Consider the following 15,980-nt stretch of genomic DNA (forward strand, 5'->3'; position numbering starts at 1 on the left):
CAATGTTGTGCTAGTGTCAAGTGTACAGCAAAGTGATTCAGTTATACATAAACATGTATCTATTCTTTTTCAAGTTCTTTTCCCATTTAGATTATTGCGGAATATTGAGCAGAGTTCCCTATGCTATACAGTAGGTCCTTGTGGGTTATCTATTTTAAACACAGCAGTGTGTATATGTCAGTAGATCAACACGTCTAATAATCTTGATCTCTCAATTACCCAGAACTCTACTGGTCAGCAAAGGAAGTCCCCTTCCCACCTACCAGAGGAGAACAAACTCCCCTTGCCTGGAGATTGCACAAAGACTTCACCTGAAGCGTGTGTCTCTCAATATGACTCTTTTTATTTTTTCAAATGGTCTGTCCCTCTACTCCTCATTGTGACCAGGGTAGGTGACAACACTTAATGGTCTGAGGCAAAGTAGATGTAATTATTCAAACAGGGATGTTGGAGTGGGACTGGGAATCACAGCGTTTGATCCACAGGAATTTACAGCAATTATGTTTGGAAAAGTCAGAAAAGACAAAGACGTGTTTAGATAACTGCGGTGTTGCGTGAGTTGTGTAATTAAAAATATCAAAGTCTGAAGAACTGAAGGAATCTGATGTCAACAGCTACAATGGAAATTCAAGTTTCCTCACCCTGTTTCAAGACCTAAGTTAATTCGCAGACTCAGAGCCATATGATTGATTGAAAGGGAGGCATGGTAAGTGGAGTGAAGTAAACCGGGTAGGTATTTCCCCATTCCTTCCCCGAAGGGACTCATGGCCAATTTGCAGAGCAACCATGCACTGGGGATATGAAAATCTGAGCATCCATTGATCTAATTAGCCCTAAAATGCCTTTGTGTTCTTCTTGTTAGGAAGGACACTTTAAAGAGATTTGAGGAGAAGCAATAGATGGAGAAAACTTCCAAAAATATGGGTGGGGCTAGAATGGAACACCCAGAGACACTTTTGAAACCAGGGTAAGGCTGGTGGAGGCAATAATTATACATACCTAGAGAAGTTAGCAAAGGAAAAAGTATATGGCAAGATGGAAACCAAGAGAGGAAAGAATTTCAAATAGGAAATGGCTTGTCAATAAACATTCTGTAGCAAGATCTCCATTTGCTCTGAGGATTAACTCCTGAGGGTTTATTTCCATTTGTAGAGCAGCAGAAGACAAGTTATGCCCACAGCAGTTCACAATTAAAAGGCAATTCTTTTTTTTCTTTCCTTTTTCAAATGGTTCTCAGGAAGAAACGGGGAAGGCTTATTGGAGTGGGCCTAGGACAGGGCAAGAACAGATGCCTGGAGCGAAGTTTTGGCTGGTTGGAATATGGCGCTGATGGAGAGACAGATTGGCTTAGCTCTCGTTACACTTCCTTGTAACATTATGACCTTGGGCAAGAGTATTAAAATTAGAAGGGGTCTTGGAAGTCATTAAACAGAAAAGGAATTTTGAAGAGTGTTTTAGCCTGGGCTCCCTGGAAAACAGAGCCTGAAGCAAAGTTTACATGCTAACACTTTATCACATTATCCAATCCCATGCATAGGCAAAGGGAAAGGTGAAGTGATTCAGAGCACGAAGAAAAGACAAAAGCAAATATGGGGTATACTTTACCCAGATGCCCACATCATCCCAAGAAAATGCAACTCTTTGCTTGGCCAAATAAGAGTCTTACAAATTATTAAAATTAATAAGTGGATTTATCAAGATCAATATAAAATTGAATTAATGTACATATATTGGCAACAAACAATCAGAAAAGTAAATAAGTTGAGAAAAAAGGAAAGGTTGTATCTCTTATGCTGTTGGAGTAACGTACATCCCACCTACTTCCACAGAGTCTAGAATATACATTGTTTACAATCAGCTCTGAATTTTCAGTTACACAGAAATGTCCTTAGGAAAATATTCAAGCAACTTCCCTGAAAAAAGATTGTGATGGTAAAGAATGTCCTGTGACCATTTGTAGAGCCTTAGTAAACTGTCCACTGATGGTTGATAGCTTTGGGTTTTCAAGAAAAGAGTGTATCTTCTCATGGTAAGCTATAAGCAGAACCATTTCAAAATTGTCTCCAGGTTCTTGACTGAACCATCTCACTGGTCTACCTAAACATCTTCATCATACAACCCAAATAAATCTCATCCCTTTTTAGTTCTCCCCAGTATAGCACTTGCATTCTGTTTGGTCCTCCTCCACCTGGACCTCTGTCCCATTTCTATGACTCCTTAGGACTTCACAGAGCCTCATATAACACAAGCCTGTTGAAGTTGGAAGTCAATGTGTGTATCAACAAGAGATTATTATATTGACACAAATATAGACACAGAGATTTAAGTAATTGAAGCAAGCCATTCATGTTTAAACAACATGAAAATAACAGTTTTACCTCCCTGAGCCATCACTATTCATGCAAGTGCTTCCCAATCTGTTGTAGAAGTTATCACCAGCACCAGCTATCACTTCTTGCTTCCTCCCAAGACACTGGGTCTATTTTCCTTGATAAATCTGAAGACTTTTTCTTAAAGGACCCCCTTTTAAAAGCTGGTAAGTTACAGATTTAAAATGTATTTTCAGTTTCCCAAATTTTTCTACCATCTAACCAGAGAGTCATGCCACGTTTTTCTAACCAAAATGCTATAGCATTTTAACCATCAGATAATCCCTCTGAAGAGTGTATAAAAAACCTGGAGTGCACGAAAAGAACTATTTTGAGAGTTGTTTAAATAGTGCCAACCTTCGGTCCCCTACACCACCTACTTGTATGTAAAGTTCTGACACTGCATTGTACCCGTGTTCATAATAAACACACAAAGTGTTTGGATCTGTGTGAAATTTTTCTGTGTTTTCTCTTTCTTAGATAAATATAGTGGAAAGCAAAAAATATTTATTCGGTGAAAATGTCACATTTTGTGAGTCATTCATTCAACAGTGCTTGGTTAATTTGATTTTGTTGGGCATTTTTAGAAATCCAATGTATTTACCCGGAGGACTTTTGGCACGGGCAGCATATTAAAATCAGCAAAAAAATAACTATCTAGCCTAGGATTAGGAAGACTCAATTGCATCCAGATGAGGACCAAATCCACTCCACGTTTCCAAAGTAAATACAATTAATTGTGTCAAAAATTAATCCTTTGGAGACTTCTGGAATGTTTATTCCCATTCTAATTACTGTGGCATTTTAGCAACCCTATTTTGCATTATCTACACATTCCCTCAACTTCCTTCTTGTTTAACTTTTCTTTGTCATCCTCCTTACTTCTGAGTCAGTTTTTCTGAATCCACAATTGAAATGGAGAATTGAGACAAATATATAGGGGATTTGAGTAAAGAAAAACCACATATTTTTCAGATTTAGATCTCATTTCGGACCCCCAACTAATTTGTTTGGCTCTGGAAGCCCCATGCTCTCCTGTATCCAGTGTGCCTCATCAGAGAATCCTCCTTAAACACTCTTGCAAATTATCTATTTAAGGTTAGGTGGGCATCTTTGAATGTCCAGTGTTGGGATCCACATGTGGGTGACTTCCATGGAAGAGAAAAGGAGAGAGCTTACATTGATTACATGTTGGTCAAAAGACACAAACTTTCAACTAGAAAATGAATAATTTCTAGAGATCGAACGCACAGCATAGTAATAATAGTCAACAACATTGTATTATATATTGGTACTTCAAAGTTACTAAGAGAGTGATCTTCAATATTCTCACCACAAAAAAGAAACAGTCATTATGTGACATGATTGAGGTGTAAACTCTTGCTACTGTAGTAATCATATTATAATATATCAATGTATGAAATCAACACATTTTTCATCTTAAATTTACACAATGTTATATGTCAATTATACCTCAATTTAAATAAAATTGGATAAGTGAAGGAATTGGCTAGTCTATGAGCCATTCCAGGAAAAAAAAAGGTAATTATTCATTAATTATAACTTAGTTAGGATCAAGAGGATTATTTCTAAATTTGATTTCATTTATTACTTTGGCCATTCCCAAAGTTAAACGCAAAGACAAAGAGTAAACATAATAAAATAATGCGAAACAAGTTGTAAGGGCAATTTCCCTAAGGATATTCTAGAAATGAGTTGAGAAATGGAGCATCTCTGGAAGAAGTACCAGTCTTCTAAGGTGGGCCCTGGAAGAATCGTACCTCTGAGGATGAATAAGCCTCCATGTACCTGTTTAGCAAACAAGACCACAGTATTAACCCTGCAGTGATAGTTCTTTTATTCAGACTTACACTGTGTTTTTACTTCCTCTGCCTGAGTTTTGACTCTCTGGTGTCTCTGCAGACAGTCATGTCCTCCAGCATTTTCAGAATCCTCCATAAGTTCAGGGTAGTTCTAAGGATATAATAAGGTTGCTCTATTCACATGTTGGCAGACTTTTTAATACATGTATCTATTTTGGGATCAACTAAATAAATTTAGACAAAAGTTGTGCGCTTTAACCCCTTCAAATAGAATCTTGATTTGATAATAGGTCCATTTTTATCAGTTAAATGAACTCAGTAATCTATTTAAAATAATTAGTATGAATTATTTTTAAACCCGAGTAAAAATGCACACAAAATTGTTATATCTGGATAGAGTCTTCCGATTTCTTTGGCTGTCTTTAAGCCCCTTCTGTTTCCTATATTGCTCCCTGTTTTAGTACCAAAAAGCATGCTGATGTGCCTTATGTAAATGATATGCTGAAGAAATTTATTGTAACTTAAAAAATTCTGTTAGGCATAAATCTGTTACTTTATACAATGCCAGTCACAATAGGCTAAATTAAAATTCATGTAGCTTCATTTCATACACCCTTAAGAGGAATCTAAAGACTGTCCTACACAATGCCACATAGTAGGAAAGGAAAAGACACCTAAAAATGAAGTAATTTAGTGTCACAGCTATGAACAAGTATTTTTTATGTTATATACTCCAGATGTATGTCGTTAGACCAAAAGTTTCCATTTTCATCCCAGTATTATGTATTGGGTATAGCTTAGCGTTTCTATCCCTTGAGGATTTCAGGCACTAATCAAGGACATGTTATTTACCTGTACAACTAATGGATTAGTCTGTTCAGGCTACTGTAACAAAATGTCATCGATTGAGTGGCTTATAAACAACAAGAATTTATTTCTCACAGTTCTGGAGGCTGGATGTCCAAGATCAAGGTGCAGTCAAAACTGATACCTGGTTGGGGCCAGTTCCCTGGTTCACAGTCTTCTCACTGTGTCCTCACCTATCAGAAAGGGCAGAGGAGCTCCTTGGGGTTTCTTTCATAAAGGCACAAATCTCATTCATGAGGGCAGAGAACTAATCACCTCCCAAAGGCCCTCACCTCCACATTTCATCACCTTGGTGAATAGGTTTCAACACAATTCAAGGAGGACACAAATATTCAGTCTATAGCACCTGGCAAATGTTTGCTTTGCACCACCAGCTTTGTGCAAGGCACTGTGCTAATTTGTGAACACATTCTTACATTGGGTTGGTTTGAATAATCTCTAAGGTGCCTTCCCAGGCTAAGATTCCATCATTTGAGATAAGCCCAAAACAAAACAAAATTCTATCGAAATGAGTTAAAGTAGAATTTTTTAAAAATAAACATTTATTGCAGAGAATGGACTGGAGAACTCGAGATTTGGGAGGGGGCGGGGGGTGAAGGGGAAGATGAGACGAAGAGAGAGAGTAGTGCAGACATATATATACTACCAACTGTAAAATAGATAGCCGGGGAAAGTTGTTGTATAACAAAGGGGGTTCAACTCGAGGATGGAAGATGCCTTAGAGGACTGGGACGGGGAGGATGGGGGGGACTCGAGGGAGGGTGGGGGGGGAGTCGAGGGAGGGAGGGAATACGGGGATATGTGTATAAAAACAGATGATTGAACTTGGTGTACCCCCCAAAAAAATAATAAATAAATAAAATTTTTTAAAAAATTAAAAAAATAAACATTTATTGAACATCTACTTTGTGCCAGTAACTCCTGCTACATCACCTCATTACAGTCACTGCCACGTGGCTCCCAGATGGACCTTCAGACGAGCACACTCCTTCCCCTGGCTTCTGGGAGCGTTGACAGCTGTGCTGGCAGCTACTTCCTTCTCTAGAAATTGCCCTTGACCAAAGCGACTGCCCACTCAAGTTTATGCCTCCTTCCTGGGGAACCCAATCCAATAGCTAGACAAAGACGTGTCCCCTTCGCCTCACTCTGGGAAAACTGAAGGCCGTCCCTGTTCTTGGAGAGCTCCTCCTGGATTAGCTGGGGCCTCTTTTGCATCTCAGTTCAGTGTCTCCCTCTGTCCCATACTGCCTCCCTCCCTGCAGGACAAGTGCTGTTGCTGGTGCTCGCCCCAATAAACGTTCAGCTTAATCGACCTCAATGTCTTTTCCAGGGAACCTGACCTAAGACCCTCATTTAGTATTTGCATATCATTTGTTGTCTTACAGCAAGTCAGGAACTTTTTTTTTTAAATAGTTGGGATGAAGATAATAGTTCAGCAGGAAAAGGCTATCAAGGAGTGTGTGCTAAAACTCACTGGGCAGTAAAAACGGAGCTGCTACACAGCAACATCCCAGGCACATCCAGATTCTCTAGAGAGGGCCATGTTCCAGATGGCCCACCATTTGGCTCCAACCTAATTTGAAAGTGATCCTTTCTACCAAAATGAATGGAAATTGATGGAGCTCCCCCAGTTTCAGAGTGAAAACAGAATACAGCAATCAATAAAAAGACAACTCAGATGACTGAGGCTGGAAATGCAGAACTATCCCAAAAGAAGTTACTAGAAGACATTTCCAGGTAAAGAGGGAAGTGGTGGTAGGTGTTTTGTAGAAGCAACACCTCTAGGGACTACAGATGTTATCTTAACAGTGAGTTCTTAGTAACTGAACGGTAGAGACTGGGAATAAGGAAAATTAGGCAAGAAAAAGACACTCCAGGATGATGTGAGCACAAACAGCTTGGGGCAGATAGAAGGGACCCACAGAACCTAAATAATACAGACAAACCAGATTTCTCTCCCTTTGAAGCAGGTCAGAAGCAATCCTGTTCAATCCACTCTTAGATGGGAGTTTCTCCGCCCCTTCGAAGGGAAGTATTTGACATTAGTATTAGACACACGCCACTTTATATATAAACTCACTAAATAAGAGATTATCTTCATATTTCCGTTATCTCTATGTCCCAGGTCAAGGAACTTTTCTAGATGTTTTCATAGAGAAACATTTGTATCCATATGGCCTTCACCAAGATCCTGGTGTTTCAGGTGAGTAGGTCCACTGCATCTTTATATAACTTTGCCTTTAGCTGACATCACTTCTGTCTGGAGTTGCTACAGGTTGTATTTTCAGAGCACTGTCCTTTCTTTGTTGGCTGATTACCTCCTATGACACATGAGACACTGGAAGGTGGAAGAACGCAGATCAGCTTCTGATGTTCCCACTGAACTGCCCTGTGGTTTATAGCAAGACAGTCCACAGCTAAGCTTCCGTTTCTCTATTTGTCTAATATGTACCTTCTAGATCAGTGTTACCCAAGAAAACTCTGACCATTACGGAAATATTCTATATTCTGTGCTGTCCAATATGGCAGCTCTAAGCCACATATATCTATCGAACACTTGAAAAGTGGCTAATACAACTGAAAAGTTCAATATTAAATTTATATTTAATTAAACTATATTTAATTTTATTTAGTGTATGTCTAAATGTAAAGAGTCGTCCGTGGCTAGTAACTACCGTATTATTCAGTGAAGATCTTGGTTGACATTTAGGTGCTAAAATTTTATATTGCTATTATTCCAAGGAGTTTGGAAATTCTGCCATTGGTACAAATAGCTATGAAATTCGATGCCTTCACTGCAGGTAAATACTTGTTACGTTGTCTATATTCTTGACCTGGTTTTGCTAACAATTGAGTCTTCTTATAACCTAAAACAGAAGTTGGCAAACTAAAGTCCTTAGGCAAATCCAGTCCGCCTCCAGCTTTTGCAAAAAAAAGAGAAAAATCCCAACAGTGTATTGGAACCGTGTCCTGCCATTTGTTCCAGCATTGTCTGTGACTGCTTTTGTGCAGACACAATGGCAGGATGGGGTAGTGTGACAGAGACTGCATGCCTGCTAAGAGGAAAATATTGCTATTTGGATTTTACAGAAAAAAATTTGCGTACCACTGATTTAGAATAAAGTAAATTTGCTCTTTCATTGTATGTTATCATAATTAATTGTTTATCCTTTCTGTATTATTTTACTGTGTTTTGAAGGATAAGACTTCTGTATGAGAACATTGGGTGCCTGTTTATTTTTCTCCTCATTTTGACACCAATTAAACATCATTGGCTCAGTGGGTTAGCACGTCTCCCAGCCTCACTTTAAATGTTGACTGTCTGATGATGTATCTTAGGCAGTGACTGTTCCAGGAAGCTCACCAGATGTTGCAGCAGCCCATTAGTGATTTCAGGGGACTTCAAAATCCTTCCAGGTGATTTTCTCTTTTTGTGTAAGAATATCAAATTCAAGTCATTGATTTTCCATAGTTTTTGAGATAGATTCATTCACAGAAAACGATATAAACTGTTGTTCAAAATACAAACATGACGTCAGTTTCTCATTGGTAGCAAGGCTGGGACTTGCATAAACAATGCTACTGCCTCTTTGGATGCTTCTACTTATCAACCCCCAAATCATTACGTGTCTCAATCCAAAATTGTTGAATCTGGTGGCTACTTCAAGGAGGGGCGTAGGTGATTATTTACATATCAATAGACAAGCTAATATCTAAGATATTAATAAATTTTATTAACACTAATATATTATATGATGACATAATAATATCTAAGATTTAATATTTTAACAGTAGGGAAATATCTGTGCTGACATTTTGGTTCTCACTTTTACGTCTGCAATTCTCATTTGTTTTCCAGAGTATTGAAAACTCAGCAATCAGCCTTTGGAACATATGAGTTCATATGCATGTGGTTCAGGTTTCTGCTGTATTTAACAAGCATGGCCTGATCCTAATGGAGACATTGCCTCCAGTAAAAGCAAAGAGAAGCCCACACACAAGGTGCTCAATAATTGGGAACACAAAGGGGACTCTCATTCATTGATAGTAAGTGTGTTACACTTAACCTTATTGCCATATTTGTTGGTCACATTGCTCCCTTTTCTTATTTAAAAAGCATGGCATTTTCTTTTGAAAAACAGCTGGTCTAAAACAAGTTTGCAAACGGCATGATATTGCAGTTCCATTCTCTTTGGTTTTCATAACTCTATGCTGGGATGAAAATCGGGTTCTTCAACATCTTAATTACAGCTTATAACAAATTCTGTGATATCATATTGAAAACTAGAAATATCATAGGGCATAAATATAATTTTGCCCATGTATCTCTCTTTGTCTCTTTGGGCTGCTATAAGAAGAATAGTGTGGACTGGGTGGATTATAAACCACAGAAATTAATTTCTCACAGTTACAAAGACTGGGAAGTCCAAGATCAAGAACCGGTGGGGACCCACTTCCTGGTTCATAGATGGTCGTCTTCTCACTGTGTCCTCACGTGACAGAAGGGATGAGGAAGCTCTCCAGGGTCTCTTTTATAAGGGCATGAAACCCTTCTATGAGGGCTCTGCCTTTGTAATCTAATCACCTTCCAAAGTCCCCACTTCCAAATACTATTACATAGGGGATTCAACTTCAACATATGAACTTGGGACAAAAACATTCAGTCTCCGGTGCTACTGGGCGTCTGTCAAATGGAAGTTTTGTGCACTATTTCCTGCACCAAAATAATCTGTAGTGAGGTGGAAACCTTGGTGTGTGACCTCAGGTCCTCATATTGTTTCTGTGCGAGCTCAATGTGTGGGCTGCCCTGACCTAGTCAGATCCTAGGTTGTTGGTGGCAATTGTCAGATGTTTTAACATCTTCTTAACAACATATCATATATTTCTGGCATTTTGTAAGAATATAAGTTATTATATTACTCATTTCTCATTTTCCATCAACGTAGTTACGATCATACCTTTCAGGTGAAAATCTTATTTGTCTGAGGACTCTCTGTAACACGTCTATGAAAATACCAGGACCTTTGCGCTATGAGAGCAAGTTATTATTTTTCAAACTGCAAAGCAAACAGAAACATTAAAAGATTTTTATTAGTTACACTTGAAGACAAACCTGTATCTATTTATTCTCTAAGAAACAGCACCCAATGCTTTCTGAAACTAACACAGAAATTGAATTAACACAGAAATTGGCCAATGATCAATTCTTCCACTGCTCCTCTAGAACTTTTCCCATAACACTAGCACAGAACTTACCACCCCGTGCCGCACTTCATTTACAGAGATCTGGAAGCTCTTGATCGTGGGCAAGATATGCTACCAACTGTAAAATAGCCAGGGGGAAGTTACTGTATAACAAAGGGAGAGCAACTCGATGATGGGTGATGCTTTAGAGGGCTGGGGCGGAAAGGGTGGGGGGAAGTCGCGGGATGGAGGGAATATGGGGATATGCATATAAATACAGCTGGTTGACTTTGGTGTACCTCAAAAACTGGTACAAGAGTGTAAAGCAGTTATATTCCAATAAAAAGCTTAAAAAAAAAAAAGGCCGTTCTACTCATTTCCGCAGCTGTGGCACTGACTGCAGAGCCTGCTGTTTGATCGAGGTTGGGATGGCCTCTGTGAGAGGACCCTAAAAGATCTGTGTTCGCCTGACTAAGGTCCCAGGAAATGGCCCTGTAACACCCTCTGTCTGTGCCACTCACAGCTGCTGGGGACTTGGCTGTGTAGAGGACCCCTCTAACAAGGATGTGGACCACTGACTTCCTTCCAGTTTATTCTTTCTCTTTCTCTCTTCTTTGTCTGATGTTTAAGACACATCCCCCTAACATTGTAATTAATAGCTTCTTCTTCTTATGATTTTGAGTTCATTATTTCAATTTTCATTTTCTTTCTCATGTAAGTCTTACTGATCTCTAACAACTTCCTTTGCCCTGATTGTTTTTCAGCCTTTGTAAAGGGAAAGGGAAGATAGTGCATCTAGCTGTCTATCCTCTGAAATGCTAAAAAAAGATTAAATTTGGTCCTTTGACGGTGCTTGACCATCAGAAGATTGCAGACCTGGAGCAGGTCCCTCAGGCCCACTGAAATACACTCCAGACTCAAGGCCATTGCTGGACTTCAGGAACCACAACCTCAAAACAGATCAACCATATGTGTGATTGAATCTATTACAGTGATGTTGTTGAGCATTTTACCATCACTTGCATGTGTTTTCCATGAGCTCTTTTTCACCATCACTTCTACCAACCACCCAGGGAAAGTTCTCTGAGTCCTGGCCTCACCAACCAGCATTTGGTTCATTTGTGTCCTAAGGCTGTTGTACTGGGTGCCAGCACACGCCAAGCCAAGTGCAGAAATGTGGTGGAGGAACGTGTTAATGTGGCCCTGCTTTTATTTTTTTTCTTCTCTTTTCTATCATTTCTCCAATTTCCTCATTAACTGCTTTACCAAATGTGACTTTACAAGCCATCATGAATAATTTCTGGAATGAGGCATGCAGATAAAAAGGAAACAAGGAGGGAGAAAGGAAAAAGAGGGCAGAAGCGTGGCATTCTCTCTCCTACTCCAGGGACTTTTTGACACAAAACTCTTGTTAAATTTTAATTTTTTTCACATTTTCTAAGATGATGAGTTAATGAAAATTATTAAATGTTTAGGTCCTTGATTAATTTCCCTATCATTATTATTTTTAAAGATACTCCAGTCATTGGTAATGCCTTTAAGATAATCTTTTAAAAATATCACTTCAAAAATTGAATTTTCCAAAATACCTATCAGAAACTTCAAATTAGATTTCATTCAGCTGGAATGTTTCTGCATTTTCTTTTAGGTGACATCCTTGATTGTGATCATTTTAATCACATGTTCACACTGAGGTGAATCTCATGGTACGTCTATGCCTGGGTCCTCTAGATCCTACCCGGTACCCATAGGCTTCCACTCTGGGCTGATGGGCACATGCTCTTTCAACAGCTCAGAACAACACTGAGGGTAATTTTAGGCAGAAAATGATTGCTCCTGCATCTCGCTGCAGTTACAGCCAGACAGGAATCATTCATGCTGGCCCGAAGCCAGGCATCCAAGCTGACTTGACCTCCATGCTCACATGACAAGGAAACTTCTGTAAGCTCACAATTTCAGAAGCTGTGTTATCATTCCAAGCTTTCTAAAAAAGTTGGCAATCAGCTTCAGAACCATTTACTCTGTTTACCAGCAGTGCTTTGCAATAAAGCCCTTCCTAAAGCATTTTAAAAGCAAAAACATAAATTTTACTCTGGGAAAATGGTGAGGAAAAAAAAAAAGAGGAAAGGGTGAGATTGACTATTGACATTGTTTGTGGGTCCATAAGCTAGCCTTTGTTGTCTTTGTTCAACATTCTTCAACTATATTTTAGTTTCCCAAACTCTCCAAGACCTTTTTCACAGCAGGACCTTCTCCCAGTTTCCCACTATTTTTCTCTCGCTGAGTCTTAACTTGCCCTTCTAGTTTCATTCAAATGGACCTTTCTTAGGGGAGCATTCTATGGCCCCAAGACTAAGTTAGGGTTCTGTTGTTGTATGCATGTATAGAAACCTGTACCTCTCCTTTTTAGCATCTATCATTATCATGATTGTTTATTCAACGGTGCCTTTAGTTTACTAATGGCAGTAACCACATCACTCACCACAGAGCCTGGGAGGTAATGATTCCTCAATAAATAGTTGTTTATTGATTGAAAAAATAGTACATGATCAAGAGAAGAGTCTACCTATAATGCTGTTAATTTACTTATTTATCTTCATGCTATGGAACATGAAAGTTACAATTAAATTTGAAGGGTGAAATAGATTTTTTTAAGTAGTCAAAAAAAAAACCAAAACAACTTATCACCTCCTTTCTTATTTTTTTCTCCTTGCAAACATACCAAATCACAGTTCCATATTTCTCTGATGTTCTATAATTTAAAGTAAATTAGGGACTTACTAGGTGGTGCAGTGTTTAAGAAACCACCTGCCAATACAGGGGACATGGATTTCATCCCTGTTTCAGGAAGATCCCACATGCCGCAGAGCAGCTAAGCCTGTGAGCCACAACTATTGAGCCCATGTGCCACAACAACTGAAGCCCATGTACCTAGAGCCCTTGCTCTAGAGGGCTCAAGAGAAGCCACTGCAATAAGGAGCCCGTGCACCACAATGAAGACTAGCCCCTGCTTGCCGCAACTAGAGAAAGCCCATGTGCAGCAACAAAGACCCAATGCAGCCAATAAATAAATAAATAAATAATACATACATACAGTAAATTCAGGGATATAATGACTATCTTGGTGGAAATTCCTCAAGTTTTCAAGGAAAAATGAAAGCTTTATCTAAATAACATTCCTCTGACTGCTATGTGAACTGGCCTTTTTATGGTATTTTAAGATAAATGAGTAGCTAAATTCCAGAGGGCTCACAAATTAAGATTCAGCAATAAAAACTTCAATTCTTGGTAGCCAGTTAGCTAGGAAATGCCTTGATATACTTAAATAGGAATCAGGAGACTTTGGTCCAGTCTCAAAGTTTTCCAATTTTTTTTCATTAATGAAATGGAAAGTTTGTTCTTTCATTTGACAAGTATTTATTTTAGACATTCTCTGTAACAGCACTGAGCTAGGTGATAAAAAAAATGAAAAAGGAAAGAAATACATGAATAAATACACAAATTAGCCATAGAGGTAATAAATGCCATAAACATTAAGAAAAAGTTGGAATCAGTATCCACTGGAGTAGGATGTTTGATGGATTTAAAAGGGTTTCTACGTTTAAGAAGATTTGGGGAATGGTGCACATTAATTTCCTCTGTGGAGAGATACAGTACACATAAGCATTACAAAATCTCTGAGAATGCTCAAGATCATTAACACTACTTAATTTATTTAATCGACTACTTCCCCAAAGCTTCCAGCTGCAGATCTGTCTCTCTCTCCTAAAATAATCTATTAACATTCCAGTGTTCAGAGAACACTTGCAAGCATTCCAAAAAAAACACTGCCTCAAATCCTTGGGAAAAGCCTGTGTTTGAACCCATAGTGATCACAGAGAGTTTGGGAATCAGAGAGGAGTCTGGCCTGTCTGAGGTTCCTGTTAAGGTAGAGGCTGAGACTGTCCTGGTAGAGTGGAGACAGTGCCGACAGTTTAGCATGGACTATTACTCAGCCATTAAAAAGAAAGAAAGAATGCCATTTGTGGCAACATGGATGAATCTAGACATTGTCATACTGAGTGAAGTAAGTCAGACAGAGACAAATATCCTATGATATCACTTACACGTGGAATCTAAAATAAATGATACAAATGAACTTATTTATAAAGCAGAAACAGATTCACAGACTTAGAGAACGAAATTATTATGGTTACCAGAGGGGAGGGGTAGGAGGGAGGGACAGATTGGGAGCTTGGGATTGGCATGTACACGCTGCTGTATTTAAAATAGATAACCAACAAGGGCCTACTCTATAGCACAGGGAACAAGGTTCAATATTCTGTAATAGCCTAAATGGGAAAAGAATTTGAAAAAGAATAGATACATGTGTATGTATAACTGAGTCACTCTGCTGTACACCTGAAACTAACAAACATTGTTAATCAACTATGCTCCAATATAAAATAAAAAATTTAAAAAAAAGACAAAACCAGTTTACTGGTAGGCAACCAGTTGCCTTCAGCATTTTTTGGTCTGAGGGGTGTTGCAGGAGAGAGACTTTGATAAGGCTGTGTTTCCAAGACACGTACTGGGAAGAGTTTGAGTTTCAGTTGGATGGGAAGAGGGGCCTAGAGAAGGATCCAGAAGCTCCTTTTCCAGTTGTTCAGGGATGATTGCCTGGCCCAGCATAATAGAAATGAGAAAATAATTTGTGACATCTCAAACAACAACAACGTGTCTAATCTTGAGGACAAACAGTGAGGAAAGAGGGCAAAAAAGGATAGAAGTGGCCCTGTGGTGTTGTTTTCAAAGAATTGCAAGTTTATTGATGCCAGCGATCCCATGTGGTGGCTGGAAGAGAGGCCTTGTTCTAGAGTGGAGGAAAATGTGTAAGATGTGTAAGGTCGTGTGACAGAGGTGTGGATAGCAAGCACAGAGGTCAGAGCTGAAGTTGGGAGAAAACGACAAAGAGAAGCAAGGGTGAAAATCAACCCTGGGAATGTCTACAACTGGTGATGAATGGGGAAAGAAGGAAGGGGTAAGGCCATTACGTTCTACAAGTATTCATCAAACAGTGATTATCTCAGGCACTATGTTAGCTATTGTATAAAGATAAAACACATTGACTGTTTTCAAATGTTTCATAATTTGGAAAAAGAGAATAAGCACATAAAATTTACAGTGATGGACCCTAAATAATTGCACTGCCTGGTATTCATGCCCTGGTGTGGTCCTCTCCACAGTGGATCTGGGATACTCCTGAGACTTACATGTTGAAAGTGAAGCCATGAACTTCCAAGAATCACACTTAAAACATTTTTAGCTCTTTTTTTGCCACTTGAACATACTCTTTTGGAACCCATACTCCATGTTCCAAGAAGCTCAATCTTCATGGAGCGCATATATAGTGGATAATCAAAGCTTACCAGCTGACATCCTCATCTAAAATTCCAAATGAAAGCAAGCATCAACCGCCAGCCTTTTGAGTGACCAGCTTGCATGTCCCAGCTGAGTCAAGCTCTTAGATCATTGCAATCCAGCCAACACCATGTGGGGCAGAAGAACTACCCTGCTGAGTTCTGCCAACCTCATGAGAGGTGACTAAATTATCGCTATTTAAACCACTAAGTCTGGGGATGTTTTGTTATGTAGTTATAGAAAACGGAAACAACTACAAAGATACTACAATATGGCCAGCTGTATAGAAGAATGAAGGAAGAAGTGATTGATTATGCAAAAAGTGAGGCCAGGGAAT

The 15,980-nt window shown here is 39.0% G+C and overlaps 1 long non-coding RNA gene across 1 annotated transcript in view; it reads left to right on the forward strand.

The window, feature by feature from the left end:
- LOC130837007 (uncharacterized) overlaps positions 1–2,768 on the forward strand; it is a 57,744-nt gene extending 54,976 nt beyond the window's left edge. Inside the window, exon 5 of the long non-coding RNA XR_009049243.1 lies at positions 224–2,768. This is a non-coding gene — a long non-coding RNA (uncharacterized LOC130837007). The remainder of the gene's footprint in view (positions 1–223) is intronic.
- The last annotated feature ends 13,212 nt before the right edge of the window (positions 2,769–15,980 follow it).

Source organism: Hippopotamus amphibius, chromosome 15 (genome assembly GCF_030028045.1).
Source record: "Hippopotamus amphibius kiboko isolate mHipAmp2 chromosome 15, mHipAmp2.hap2, whole genome shotgun sequence".
In the NCBI taxonomy this organism is placed as follows: Eukaryota; Metazoa; Chordata; class Mammalia; order Artiodactyla; family Hippopotamidae; genus Hippopotamus; species Hippopotamus amphibius.